The sequence below is a fragment of the Myotis myotis genome, unplaced genomic scaffold, assembly GCF_014108235.1.
Source record: "Myotis myotis isolate mMyoMyo1 unplaced genomic scaffold, mMyoMyo1.p scaffold_m19_p_3, whole genome shotgun sequence".
Taxonomy (NCBI): domain Eukaryota; kingdom Metazoa; phylum Chordata; class Mammalia; order Chiroptera; family Vespertilionidae; genus Myotis; species Myotis myotis.
In genome coordinates, this window is record NW_023416335.1 from 29,149,973 (window position 1) to 29,164,157 (window position 14,185).

Consider the following 14,185-nt stretch of genomic DNA (forward strand, 5'->3'; position numbering starts at 1 on the left):
AATGTTCTCCCTAGATCAGAAGCTCCAAGAGGCAAAAGACTTGTCTGTTTTGTTGACCATTGTATCACAAACAATTTTAAAAGTGCCCAACTTCATAGTTGTGCCAGGAATATTTGTTGAATAAATAGGACATACTCTTTGTGTGGCTTAACCTCTGTGAGACTGCACTCTTGGGGTTTCCTCTTAATTCATGACCCTCTCTTTTTCCTTCTCCTTCTCCAGCTCCTCTTTCCTCTGCAAGTTCTCAATGTTAGCATTCTTCAGAGTTCCATCCTGGGCCATGTCACAGATAGCTTAGTCATTACCATAGTTCCAAATCCTACACTTCTAATTTACATGTTCAGCCCTTGTCTCTCCCTGAGATCCAGGCCTCTGTGTCCAATTTATCCAATTCAAAGTCTCATGCATATCTCATGTTTATTCAAAACAGATTTCTTAACTCTCACTTTCTCTTTTAGTCCTTCCCATTTCTATGAATGACATCACAACCCCCCTTGGCTGTTCAGGACAGAATTCCTTGGTTCGTCTTTGTTTTCTCTGCTTCCTTTTTCTTGTCCCTGTGGTCCATCTTTCAGCAAACCCTTTCAAGTCTTTTCCTAAGTGATGTGTCATTACCAACCACTTTCTTTCTCTCCCATCCCTTACCCAAGCCATACTCCTGTTTCATCTATTCCATCCCAAGACTTTCCTAATATCCCCCTGCTGACCATCCCTCCATCTTCCCTACCACCCTTCCTGCCCCACAGCCATCAGTCAGATCCTCAAAGTTCACTGGGTTTTCTCACTTCCCTGCTTAGGACACTTCAATGGCTTCCCAGTACAGTTAGAAGCTCTCTCTGTTGCCTATCAGGCCCCACATTATCTGACCTTTCCACCTTCCTTGAAAGCCATGCTCTTCACTTACTGTGTTCATGATCTTTGCCTTCTTCCAGATCCTCCAAACACTTTCCTGCCTCAGAATCTTTTACATGTTGCCCTTCCACCTAAATGCTTTCTGCTTCCCTCTTCCCATGCTGGATTTTAGTACTCGTCCAGTTCTCAGTTTAACCCTCATTTCTTGAAAAGTCATTCCTGATTGTATCATGAAAAATACCTCCCCCATTAGCTTTTATTATAGTCATTCTTTGTTTCCTTCATAGCATTTGCCACACTTTCATTTTTCAAAAATTCACTTACCTGTTTACTGACTGTCTTGCTCACTAAATTATAAGTTTCATGAAGATGAAGACCATATTTGACTTGTTCACTTCCGTAATTTCAATGTCAAGCACTGTGTGGCACAGAAAATGTACCTAAAAGTGATGAACACTTCCAGGATTTAGTCACTGTGACTTTTTAGTAACACTCCTTGATTAATTTCTGTTATGGTTAAAAATTTGTATTTTTACTTTCTGTCCCTCACCTCTCCATAATTTCTAAAATATTAATGGAAAAGGTAGAAAGAAACTATATAAATATTGGTCTTGTAGTTTCTAATAGGCAAGACGTATTTTATTATTTTCAACTCTAAACATTTGTCTGATCCAGACATGTGCTCCTGCAATTATTTTTGTTGTCATATGATTAATCACCCACACATAATATTTATTGATATTCATTTATAATGTTAATGTTTATTCATTAGTCATGAGGCCTCATTGAAAGCTGGCTATGGATCTGAACTGCCAGATGCTCTGATTTCCTCATGGCCATTAGGCTGTGTGGGGTTGGACGCTGCTTGTGTATATTCTATGGATGCCTCGGTAATTCAAAAATCTAAGTCTAACTTTATCAGCATTAGATTTCTTTTTTATTTTGAATAAAAGTAAAAAAGAAATAATATTTTAACTGACCTTTGAAAATAGTCAGTTAGTTTTCCATGGCTGAAGTGATTGGAATGCTTGGGGAAGCTCTAGAGAGAGGTTACTTTCGACCTGTGTAAACTGGTGGACTGACCACCAATGAGACCTATAGGTGGCAATGAGATGGCGGAGAAGACCAAAGAACAGAGGGTTCATTAGATGTGAGTCTGGGTTCTTCATTCCCCTAATCCTAGATGTGTGAGAAGTCATATCTGTGCTTTCTTTAAGACTGCTATGCTTCAACTGAAAAGTGGTAATAAAAACATTACACCCTCAAAAGCCATTGGTACAGTTACATGACACTCTTCAGATAGAGTATTAGATACTCACTTATTATCTGTGTTTTAATATTAGTGTGAATTCTCTCCAAGATGGAATGAATCACCATAACATAGTTCTGTAATAGACTGATCATACCTATAATTTTGTACTCCAAATCCTCAATAAAATGAGATTCCCAAGACTGAAGCTGTTTACTTAAGAATGACCACTCCAGCCGAAACCGGTTTGGCTCAGTGGATAGAGCGTAGGCCTGCGGACTGAAGGGTCCCAGGTTCGATTCCGGTCAGGGGCATGTACCTGGGTTGTGGGCACATCCCCAGTAGGAGATGTGCAGGAGGCAGCTGATCGATGTTTCTCTCTCATCGATGTTTCTAACTCTCTATCTCTCTCCCTTCCTCTATGTAAAAAAATCAATAAAATATATTAAAAAAAAAAAAAGAATGACCACTCCAATTCTTGCTTTAAATGCACCAATTTTTAGATATCCCCTTCTGGAGGGCAGTGGTTCTTCAACCGGGGTGATTTCACCCCTCGCTACCAAGGAATACTTTACTTGGCAATGTCCGGAGACATGTTTGGTTGTCACACCGGAGAGAAGGGGGTGCTACTGGCATCTAGTAGACTGAGTCCAGGGATGTTGCTAAATATCCTGCAATTTACAGGGCAGTCTCCATGACGATGATTTATCTGACTCAATATGTCAATGATTCCAGGTTGAGAAACTGTTGTAGAGCATTATATATCCAAGTGGCATTTTCTTTTCATTTTCTCCTCCTTGACATGACTAAAACATACATGGATTATCTTGGAAATTTGTTATTTTGTAATCTGAAAAACAAAATGTAACATTTTGAGTATCTAAATCGCACAAACAGATCTAGGCTTCCAAACTATTTATTAGGAGTTTTAAAACATATTGATTTTAAAATTATGCATCAGGAAAAACTACCCCTTTTAATTACTTTCCTGAGAAACACAAACAAGAACTTTAATCCCGGAACATTGTATGGATTAATGGTTTAGTAATAAGTTTGCAGTTAATTCATATATCACCAATTAATTTTCTGAGTATCCAAAATGATTACAAATCAAAGGGTTCTAAAGAAGGAGTTTCATACATTGAAGAAACAATAAGGAAAAAGATATGTATTTCAGAACAAGTCAAATAGAAACTGTCATTTTCTAATTTTCCCCCCACACATGTATTTTTTTAAAAGCTATAGCCTGTGTCTCCAGAGTTTTGGATGCCATATTCCTAATGACCCAGATCTCTAAGGGTCTCCCAGTGCTGAAATCCTGAAATTATATAATATTTCACTGCTTTGGAATGGCACAATAGATTTGTATAGGCAACACCAGACTCACTTTATTCTTGAATTTTCCTCTAAAACAAAGTGTTTTCCCCTCTTGACTGGTTGTGTCTTTCCCCTTGCTCTCTGCTAGACTCTGCAGTCTTTAATACGTCCCAGGAATCAGATGTTTTAATGCACTTTCATTTCAAAACTGGCTGCTTTCATCTTTGATCAAATAAAGAATGACATGACTGGGGAGACACGCGTTTCCGCCGCTGGTTGACACCGTTGCAGAATGGCTTTGAGACTCTTATAGTTCTATGATTTGAAATGTCAGACGTGTCAGCAGGGCCGGCGTAAAGCCCTTGGAGTTATGTTTTGATGGTTTCTCAAATATTCCAGTCAGCTGGCTGAAATGACTTTCAGCACAGGCCTGAGCTCCTCGGTGAGAAAGGTGCATGAATGCCTCGTTAAGGGGCTGCATTAGCTCTTGCAGTAGGAGAGTATCTAGAAAACAAGCTTAAGTGAATTTGTAAACTCACCCTCATTAAATTCCTTTTCTGAAGAAACATAATGGCCCCCCAAAGCGCAGTTGGGTGTGTGCTCTGCTACTGATCAGCTTTTCTGACAGCTTCCTTAGCGCTGGGAGCGGGGTCCCAAACACAGTTGTACTAGTAAATGAAATAAAGTCAGGAGTGCAGTGGGTTTCTTTGTTTTTGAGCGTGACATATTTTGTGCTTAAATGTGCAATGCAGCAAACGCCAACGTTTCATTTATGATTTCAGAATAATTAATTAGTAATTGTAGCATGGTTCCTTTAAAAACAATAGTTTGATCCTATTAATTTAAAGGTATACAAAACACTAGTCCTCATTCAGCTTCTGGTCATCTCCCTTTTCTCACATCATCTCCTTGTAAAGGAAGATTGCAGTGAGTTCCACAGTGGGTGAAGCCACTGTTTTGCCCATAGTCTGCCCTAATGGCCCCCACCCCCCATCTACCTCTTATGTTATTTTTTTCCCCATTGGGGATCAGCTCCCACCCATTTGGGGGGTAGCTAAATAAATGAGAGCTTCTTCTGCACAAAACAGTACCCCTGTACCCCCTTATGCCAATAAGATGGCCCCCAAGCCTCATTGTATGTCCCAAGAATAGCTCTATTGCCCACTTAGCACTCCGTGTGGACAAAAACCACATCAGACTAATTGAATCCATGAGACAAACCTGTAGTATGTGACAACGTGGTGCCTCAGCTTCTTTCCGATTAAAGAGGCCCGAGAGTCACATTATAAAATCGATTTACAGCCAGACACCTCTTCATATTTTTGTCTAAATCCATGTGGTGTGGCTCTGTTCTTAGTATTTTAAGCTTCAGTCAGTGATACCGTTTTCAATATCTTTTTATGGAAGGTATTATTTAGAGCAAGGCTGTTTGGTTTTAAAAACAAAACTCAAATGAGAAAATTAAAACAAACAAACAACAAATGAAATACCTCTGGGTGGAGGGCTTGCCTGTCTAACGTGAAGGAAGCCCCTTCGGTGACCCGGAAAGGTCGATGGGTGGAAGGAAACCCGATCGGAGAGAAAAGTCTACTGTTAACCCACGCGTGTGACAGTTTTTGGAAGGACCACACTGGGAAAGATCGTGAGGGAAGCTTATGCGTTTGTTGGCAAGAAAGGATTATGATGCACCCCACAATCGTACTCTAAAACGCAGTAAGTGCTCGCGTGCCTCCCTGTGCTTATTGACAAAACAGCAGGGGCCGTGGAGGCAAAGCTCTGCTGTTTCAATTATTGAACTCTGCTCCCCATCAGTTTCAAAGGAGACAACGTCTTCCTTCATTCCCAGACAGCGCTCTATTAGTGTCAATTTGTTCTATTTTAATCCAGGATGAAAAACTGACTGTGGCGCTCAGTCTGGCCGGATCTTTACTGGCAAATGGGAGAAGGAAATATGTGTCAATTTCCTGGCTCTTTCAGACAACACCTTTCTCTAGCTCATAAGTGATTTGGGCAATCTGGAGCGAGGGAGGTTTTTATTTTCTCTTCTGAATTATCCAGATAAGGGCTTCCGCTCTCTGCTCTCCTGGCTACTGGCCTCTCGGCTTCCCATATGACACAGCATAGGCAGTTTGAAAGAAACGACGTCATTTTTGAAAACCTCCGAGTAAAGTGGCATACGGGATCGTTTACGTGAAGGAAGAACCTAAAAAAACAACAACAGGGAGTTTCTTTAAAGCCAGGAGGAGAAAGCCAAGTTCATGCCTGTCAGTAAGGAAGGGCTTGTCTCTGCAATTCTCCTATCTCCTCCTTAGTCCGAGGATGAATGTTACCCCGTGGGTTTGGTGAGATCCTCTTGTCCTCCACACTCCCAGATCCTGAACACGTAGCCTCCCCTGAGCATTCAGCTGGTGGAGGGTGGAGCACTCCGTTTTCCCTTCGTGGAGATCCTTTGCCCAGTTGTGAACCATCAGGCGTGAATCGCGAAGGATTTGAGACATTCAGTTGGAGGGCCTGTGTGGAGAGCACAGGAAAGTGGCAGCAGGTGGGAGGACACCCTATGATTTGTGACCACTCCTCTGGGGAGCCGGCTCATGGAAAGACAACATGTATTGTGGCATGTTCCACAAGGCCGTTTTTCACCTTAAAAGTATTTTATACTCTTCTTAGGAGCCCAAATTTATTACAGTATTTCTTAACTCCCTGGTTATCAAATGCAGGTGTGCAGACATTTTTACTTTTAAGATATGATAGCTGACTGTGAATAATGTTTCGTGCGGGAAGTGTAATATTTTGAGATTATGTTCTGGAAACATCAGTAGGATATTGTATGTGGAATTAAAGTTAATACCATAGACTCCTCCCTTCCATGGAAAATAGGCGAGGGTGAATTTTTTGAAGCATTAGAGGCACTTGTGTTTTAAGTATTCAGAGCAGATGATAAATGAGACAGTATAATGTATTGATATATGGTCCTTCTCTGCATTGATCAGGGTTTAGTAACTACCTTAGAAATTTTTTTAAAAAATGTTATTACTTGTGCATGAATGTAAGGAAAGATGACACTAAGAAAAGAAATATATGATGTGTTTTCCAGAGCCCCATTATATTAAGTTGAAAATGGAGCTACCATACTTCCTTTATTGTTGTTGAACATGGTACCAACCTTTTTAATGGCTTGCTGAGGCGGACAGTGGATTGTTGTAAAGAATGATAATGATTCAGACAGAAGCCCAGGGGGGTGAGTGCAGTGTCTGGGGATTCAAAGAGCAGCAGCACCATTTCAAGGGTAATAATCCTCCTTAAACAGCTGTTCCATCTTCTCACACTCTGCACTGTGTGTTTGGAGTTGGGGTTGGGTGAAGGGTCTGAGGGCGGGATGAGATCAGCTTTGAGTCATTACTCGGCCTTTCAGAGGTGCTTTCTTCTCTGATACAAAAGGCATTCATTTATTCATCACAACAGTTCAGTTCTCTCCTTTGAGTCCTGAGGTAGTTTCCTGGGGCTGTCCTAGCAAAATACCACAAAGCGGGAGACCTAAAACAACAAACATGTACTCTCTCACAGTTCTGGAAGGTCAAAGTCCTTTATCAAGGTGTCTGTAGGGGCGGGCTCCCTCAGAAAATCCTTCCATGCCTCTTTCCAGCTTCTGGCACTGCCCGTAAACCTTGGTGCTCCCCGGCTTGTAGCAGCATTACTCCAATCTCTGCTTCTATCATCACACGGACTTATCTCTATCCCTGTGTTCTTCTTAAGGACACCAGTCATATTAGATTATGATCACCCTAGTCGAGTATGATTTCATCTTAACTAATTACATCTTTAAGGACCCTGTTTCCAAATAAGTTGCCAGTGGTTAGGACTTCAACACAATTCAGCTCAAAACTGTGTTTGTGTAGAGACCAATGTAAGCACCGAAACACTGTCACTATTTTGCTTGTCATTTGAAGCACACGCTTAGAAAATCTGAGCTCTGTGGTGAAGAAGAGACTGACAATAAGAATTGAGAATTGATGGGGACCATGATGCAAGACCCATGTGAAATGGTTAGTGGCATTTGTGTCTATGGAGGGCCACTGGAAAACGCAATGGGGGTGGAGAGAATGTGATGTGGCATTTTGCAGCTCTCTAAGTGATTCTTATTCTTCATTCTCTGGTGGGGAATTAGGACTGATGTTCTTTTTGGTGCCAGGAGGGCTGGAAGTATGAAATAGAATCCCTCCCATCTCTCCATTCTTCCCTGTACCACGCCCAAGAACATGACTATATATCCAGGAAAAGGCATCGCATAATGTGAGTGCTTTTGTAGGAAAAATTTCTGAAAATGTCATAGGGCATATGCTTTTATAATTTTGATAGGTGTTGGCATGTCACCTTAGGATTGTCCTCATTTACATTGCCACCTGCCGTGTAGGAGAGTAGCATTTTTCCCCAGAACACTGTGATGTTGAAATTTTAAACCTTTGCTAATTTTACAATTTAAAAAAAAAAAAGATTTCTTGATGTATATCTAATTTACATTTTCCTTTTTAGGCATGAAGTGAGTGTATTTTGGTCATTTTGAGAATAATCTTATTCATTTTTGTAAACTCTTTTCATATCTTTTTTCCATTTCCCTATTTTGCTGTTAAACTCATTTGTTTGTGGGAGATTTTTATATATTTATAAAATGAGCCCTTTCTGATATAACTCTCAAATATTTATTTAAAAAAATGTCATTTATTTTAATTGATTATTTCCTTGATGTTTGAGTCATGGTTAGATAGATAGACCTTCCTACTCAAAGTTATAGAAAAAAGTCTTCAACTTGCTTTATTCTAATTATTTTTATTGGTATTTTGCTTTTAAATCTTTTATCAATTTGGAATTTATATTTTTTTATAGTTATGACTAGTGGCCCGGTGCACAAAATTTTTGGGTGGGAGAGGGGTGTTCCCTCAGCCCAGCCTGCACCATCTCCAATCAGAGACCCCTTGGGGGATGTCTGACTACCAGTTTAGGTCTGATCCCCACAGGGATCGGGACATCCCTCTCGCAATCTGGGACCACTGGCTCCTAACTGCTCACCTGCCTGCCTTATTGCCCCTAACCCCACTGCCTGCCTGCCTGATCACCTCTAACTGCCCTCCCCTGCAGGCCTGATCTCACCCCCAACTGCCCTCCCCTGCCAGCCTGATCTCACCCCCAACAACCATACCCTGCCTACCTGGTTATCCCCAACTGCCCTCCCCTGCCAGCCTAATTGCCCCTAACCCCCTGCCGGCCTGATCTCACCCCCAACTGCCCTCCCCTGCTGGCCTGATCACCCCTAACTGCCTCTGCCTCGTCCCCCACTACCATGGCTTTGTCTTGAAGGAAGCCAGACGTCTGAAAGATGGCCGGTCAACCCAATCTAATTAGCATATTACCCTTTTATTAGTATAGCTAGATTATATAGGATAGGATTGCTTAAATGGGGGGGGGAGGGAAGCCTTTTTCAGCAGGAGGAGATGCTCTTGGCAGGCAAAAACATATAATCCCTATATCTGGACTGATAGCCAGCCATATGCACTATACTGCCAAACCAGTCATTAAAAAATTGAACTGCTTTCTTACACCTTACACCAAATAGCTATTGCCCTTAAAACCCCTCCTCAGCCCCCATGTTAGGTTCTGCCTTCGCAATTTACCCAGATTAGGTTCTGATTGGTCAGTTTCTATGCCAGTCAGCGTCAAAAGCTCCATGTCCTAAGCAGCCATTGGCACCTCACAATTCACCCAGATTTGGCTCTGATTGGCCGGTTTCTATGCCAGTCAGTGTCAAAAGTTCCACCTCCTAGGCAGCCATTGGCTCCTCTCAGTTCACCCAGATTTGGTTCTGATTGGTTAGTTTCTATGCCAGTGAGCATCTCCAGGCCTATCTCTGGGCCTGATCAAAGAGGTGGGGCTGATCAGCAGCTGCCCCAGGTGGCTGGTGATCAGGCTAAATTGCTGACCTCTCAGAGAGAGAGGCTCTGCTGCTGATAAGCCCTTGCCTCTCTCTCTCTTTCTGAGAGGTCAGCAGTTCAGCCTGCTCACCAGTCTCCTCCCACCCAAGCCTGCTGCACAAGCAGCCTAGTGTTTGGTTGAGCCTTCAGTAATTTGGGATGTTATGGACTCTGGCTCTTTTTATATATATAGTAGAGGCCCAGTGCACAAAATTCATGCATGGGGGTGTCCCCTCAGCCCAGCCTGTACCCTCTCCAATCTGGGACCCCCTCAGGGGATGTCTGACTGCCGGTTTAGGCCAGCAGTCCCAGGGATTGGGCCTAAACCGGCAGTTGGACATCCCTCTCACAATCCTGGACTGCTGGCTCCTAATTGCTCACCTGCCTGCCTGCCCAATTGGCCACTCACTGCCTCTGCGTGCCAGCCTGATCACCCCTCACTCCCCCCCTGCCAGCCTAATTGCCCCCAACTGCCCCCCCTGCCAGCCTGGTCGCCCCCAACTGCATCCCCCTCTGCCAGCCTGGTCACCCCTAACTGCCCCCCCTGCTGGCCTGGTCACCCACAACTGCCCCCCTGCTGGCCTGGTCACCCACAACTGCCCCCTCCCTCCTGCTGGCCTGGTCACCCCCAACTGCCCCCCTGCTGGCCTGGTCACCCCCAACTGCCCCCCCTGCCGGCTTGGTTGCCCCACACAGCCTGCTGTTCAGTTGTTTGTTTGTCTCTCACTAACCCCCCTGCCAGCCTGGTCGCCCCATGCAACCTGCTTGTTCAGTTGTTTGGTCGTCCCTCATTAGCCCCCCTGCCAGCCTGGTCACCCCATGCAGCCTGCTTATTCAGTCATTTGATCATCCCTCACCAACCCCCCTGCCAGCCTGGTTACCCCATGCAGCCTGCTTGTTCAGTCATTTGGTCATTCCTCATTAGCCCCCCTGCCAGCCTGGTCACCCCACACAGCCTGCTTCTTCAGTCGTTTGGTCGTCCCTCATTGATCCCCCCGCTTGCCCGCCTGGTTGTAGGCAGCCATCTTGTGAGGGTGTGATGGTTAATTTGCATATTACCTCTTTATTATATAGGACAGATGGTTAATTTTATGTGTTAACTTGGGTAGGCTATAGTATTATTCTTCAATCAAACATTAACCTAGGTGTTCTTGAACAGGTATTTTGTAGATGTGGTTAACACCATTAGTTAACTTTAAGTAAAGGAGATTACACTCTATCTTGTGGGTGGGCCTCATCCAATCAATTGAAAGCTTTAAGAGCAAAAACTGAAGTTTCTCAGAGAAGATATAATTCTGCTTTATGAATGCAGCATAAAAAATCCTGCCTGAGTTTTTAAGCTGCCAAGTTACCCTATGATTATGGATATCTATATCTATTCCTAAATTTATATCTTCTATTTGGGCATGGCCTAACTGAGTCTCTGCTCAGAGTCTTACAATTCACAAGGCTGAAATCAAAGTGTTGGCCAACGCTGTAATCACATGTGAGGCTTGGGGGGTCTCTGCCAAGCTTATTGGTTGCTAGCAGAGCTCACTTCCTTGCAGCTATATGACCAAGAGATCATTTACAATTCCTGGCTATGCAGGCCTCTCACAACATAGCCACCTACCTACTTCTTCATTCACCAAATAGAACCTCTAGTCCCAGTGTTTTGCGAGAGGGAGCCTAACAAAAATAGTATGATCACAGGATTGACATCCCAACACCTTTGCTATGCTCCATCATGAGAATCATGTCCCAGGTACTGACCACACTCAGGGGAGTGAATCATTGGGCATCACCTTGGGGTCTATCCACCACACCTTCTCAAAATTGTTAAGATCATGTGAAGGGAAAACAGTGTTTCCTTCTCTATGCTGAGTTTGAACATCCTAATCATAAAGTTTCAACTATACTTTTGCCAATACAGGAACAAATAACACAAAATGATTATATACTGAAAATTTTTTAATTTCCATTTATGTTGATGTCACAATCATTTAAATTTTACATATAGTTGCTTTGATTCTCACATTCATTGTAAGCTTATGAAAACAGGAAACAGTGTTGGTTTAATTGATTCTCATACAACCCATGACACAGGATATGAGGATAGTTAACCATCTATAATAACATGGAGGAATTCATTTCTTTAGAGAGATGCACAGATTTTAATGATAGATGATTAACTTTCAAAGTCATTGAAATTTCTTCTCCATTCAAAAAACATTCCATTTTCGAATTAAATTATATGGTTGAAAGAAAGAAAATGGGATTTGCATTTTAAATATGTCTGCAGAAAAGGAAAGAAGGAAGCCCAAGAGGAGTGAGAGAAGGAAGATAAGCTGGAGGAATAAGAGGAAGAGAAGTAGTAGTGAATTGAGATGAAGAGTTCAGTTGTGACACGTGGTGTGTGACACCTAGAGCCATCTGTGTCTACATAGTAAGCCACCGATGGAAGAGACAGAGTTATGAGTCTTGGAAGAATTTAGAACTAGAAATAGCAACGTGAATGTCATTTGACCATGAAAGGCATAAAGAATGTGATAAAACAGTCTGCTGTGGAGAGCACTCTCTGGGGAATTTCAAAAGTGAGTGGATCAGCAGAGAGGGGCCCAGAAGAAGCAGGGAAAGAACAATCAGGGAGGGGATGAGAGGAAAAAGTGGATCAGAAGGAGACTGGCTTTTCAAGCAAAGGGAAATATCAAATACTCAGGATTAAGGGCGGCAGACATGACCAGACAGATAAGCATAAAAAACCATCTCTTGAATTAGGGAATAATGAGGTCATTGACGACCTTTGCAATAGGAGTTTCAGTGATGTGCTCCAGATTACAGAGTTTGAAGAATGAATGAGTAATGAGCAAGTGGAAAGAAAGTGTGGACTAGTTTTTAATGCACTGGTTGATAGAAGCAGGAAAGAGACAGCATAGCTAGAGAGCAGACACCAAGTCCATGGGGCTTTTATTTCTTTGTTTTATTTCATTCTACTTTTTAGGATGAGAGACAGTTCATAAATTGGGGGGAAAAAGAAGAGAGAGAAAAAATAAAAAAAATTTGACGATAGAGGAGAGAGATGGGATAATTGCTGAACCAACATCTCTGAGGACACAGTTGGCTGAAAGGGTTATCCTTGATTATAAGAAGGTTCTGAGCTTCTGAGAAGTAAAGAGGGGTGAAGGGATAGGAAGGGAAGGGAGGGTGGGGGGATAGGCGGGAGGGAGGAAAGGTGGAAGGAAGGGATGCCTCTAAATTTTGTAAGCAGTGGGCAGGATTTTGCAGCAGCTGACAAACTGCCCCACTTTTTCTCACAAGTCTAGACGATGAAAAGAGGGGTGGTTAGAGGACAGTGGGGAGCTTGCCACATTGAATGAAAGTTTCCAATCATGAGTAAATGTAGCTTAGTGTCAAGCTGAAGTTGGAGACCAACAATAATTAATGGCTCCAACCTGCCCATTTTCTGAGTTTTCTTCAGCAGGCGGTTGTCCCATCCATCATTAGCTGGAATCTTGTGCTGCAGAGGGATAGGAAGAGAGTTAAGGCCACTGAGGTTGCTGAGAGACAGGAAGCAGACTGAGCAGTCTAGGTTGGGAGGCCCATGGAACCAAGGGCATGTGCAGGGTGAGTGAGGCGTGACTTTGGGCATCCTCACTATTTTGAGTGAAAGCAGTAGCTGGAATGGCATATGTGATGTGACAATGTGTGTCTGCCTCTGACCTCCAGCAGGAAGCCTTCTCGGATACTCAGTCAGAGACCTCTCTGTCTCATTTCTCTGAGCCTGTATATGGTTTTGTTCTTCACTTAAGCTCATCTTTAGGCACCAAGTGTGCTAGGTTATAGAAATGGCCCCAGTTCTCCACCTCTCTCTATTTCCAAGCCTTTTGCCAATGCCCCTTGCAGACCCCTTCCACACTTACTCTCAGTTGACTATGTGACTTCTCTTGGCCAATGGGATGTCAGCATCCATGATGTAAGCTGAGGCCTCAAAAGTATTTGAGTTGCTGGGGCTGCCCTCGCCCTGGCTGTTGAGCCATGGTCTTCCAGAGGAGTCAGGATATATGGAACAGAGATGAGTTCTCTCATTGTGGTACTTGAGGCCTTCCCAGGTCAGCCAACTTGTAGCTGAGCCCCAGACAGATGGTAAATATAGCCCAGGTCAGCAGAATCCTCTAGACTGATCACACATGAGACACAAGAGTGTGTCCAGCACAGATCAGCCCAGACAGGCCCATATCTATAGAATCCCATGTCATTGTGAGCCAATCATTTATTTATTTTTTATTTCAATAATTCTTTTTTTTACTCAGCCTTGTTAATAGATAATTGATCAACATACACTGGTTTAACTCCCTCAATATACAAAAACTCATTAAGGGCAGGATATATACACAACAGAAGTGACAAATATTGAAAAATAAATGAATAGGTCAAGGCAACATCTCAGAACCCAGCTTTCTCTCTAGCCTATTCAGCCCAATCAGAGTCATGTTACATAATCTGAAATCCTGATTTATAAATTAATTAGGTTAGGTTTTGTTGACCACCAAACTAGCAAATATAGGATGTAATAAAGCAAATTTGGATACTGAATTGCCCAGAGTGGAAGGTGGAAGTCATCGAATTAATGGTAAGTCAATCCTCCCTTTTGTTACTTGAATTCCAAGGGTTTGATGATAAATCTCAATTTGATTAAAAGGTCATTTTTCCACGAAGCAAAGAGAATGAGGTATATAGAAAGGGGATGGAATTTTTAAAACACATCAGTATGCTTCATGTTACAAGTGCCCATGCATTTCTGTTCAGCATTACAGAAGTATTCTTG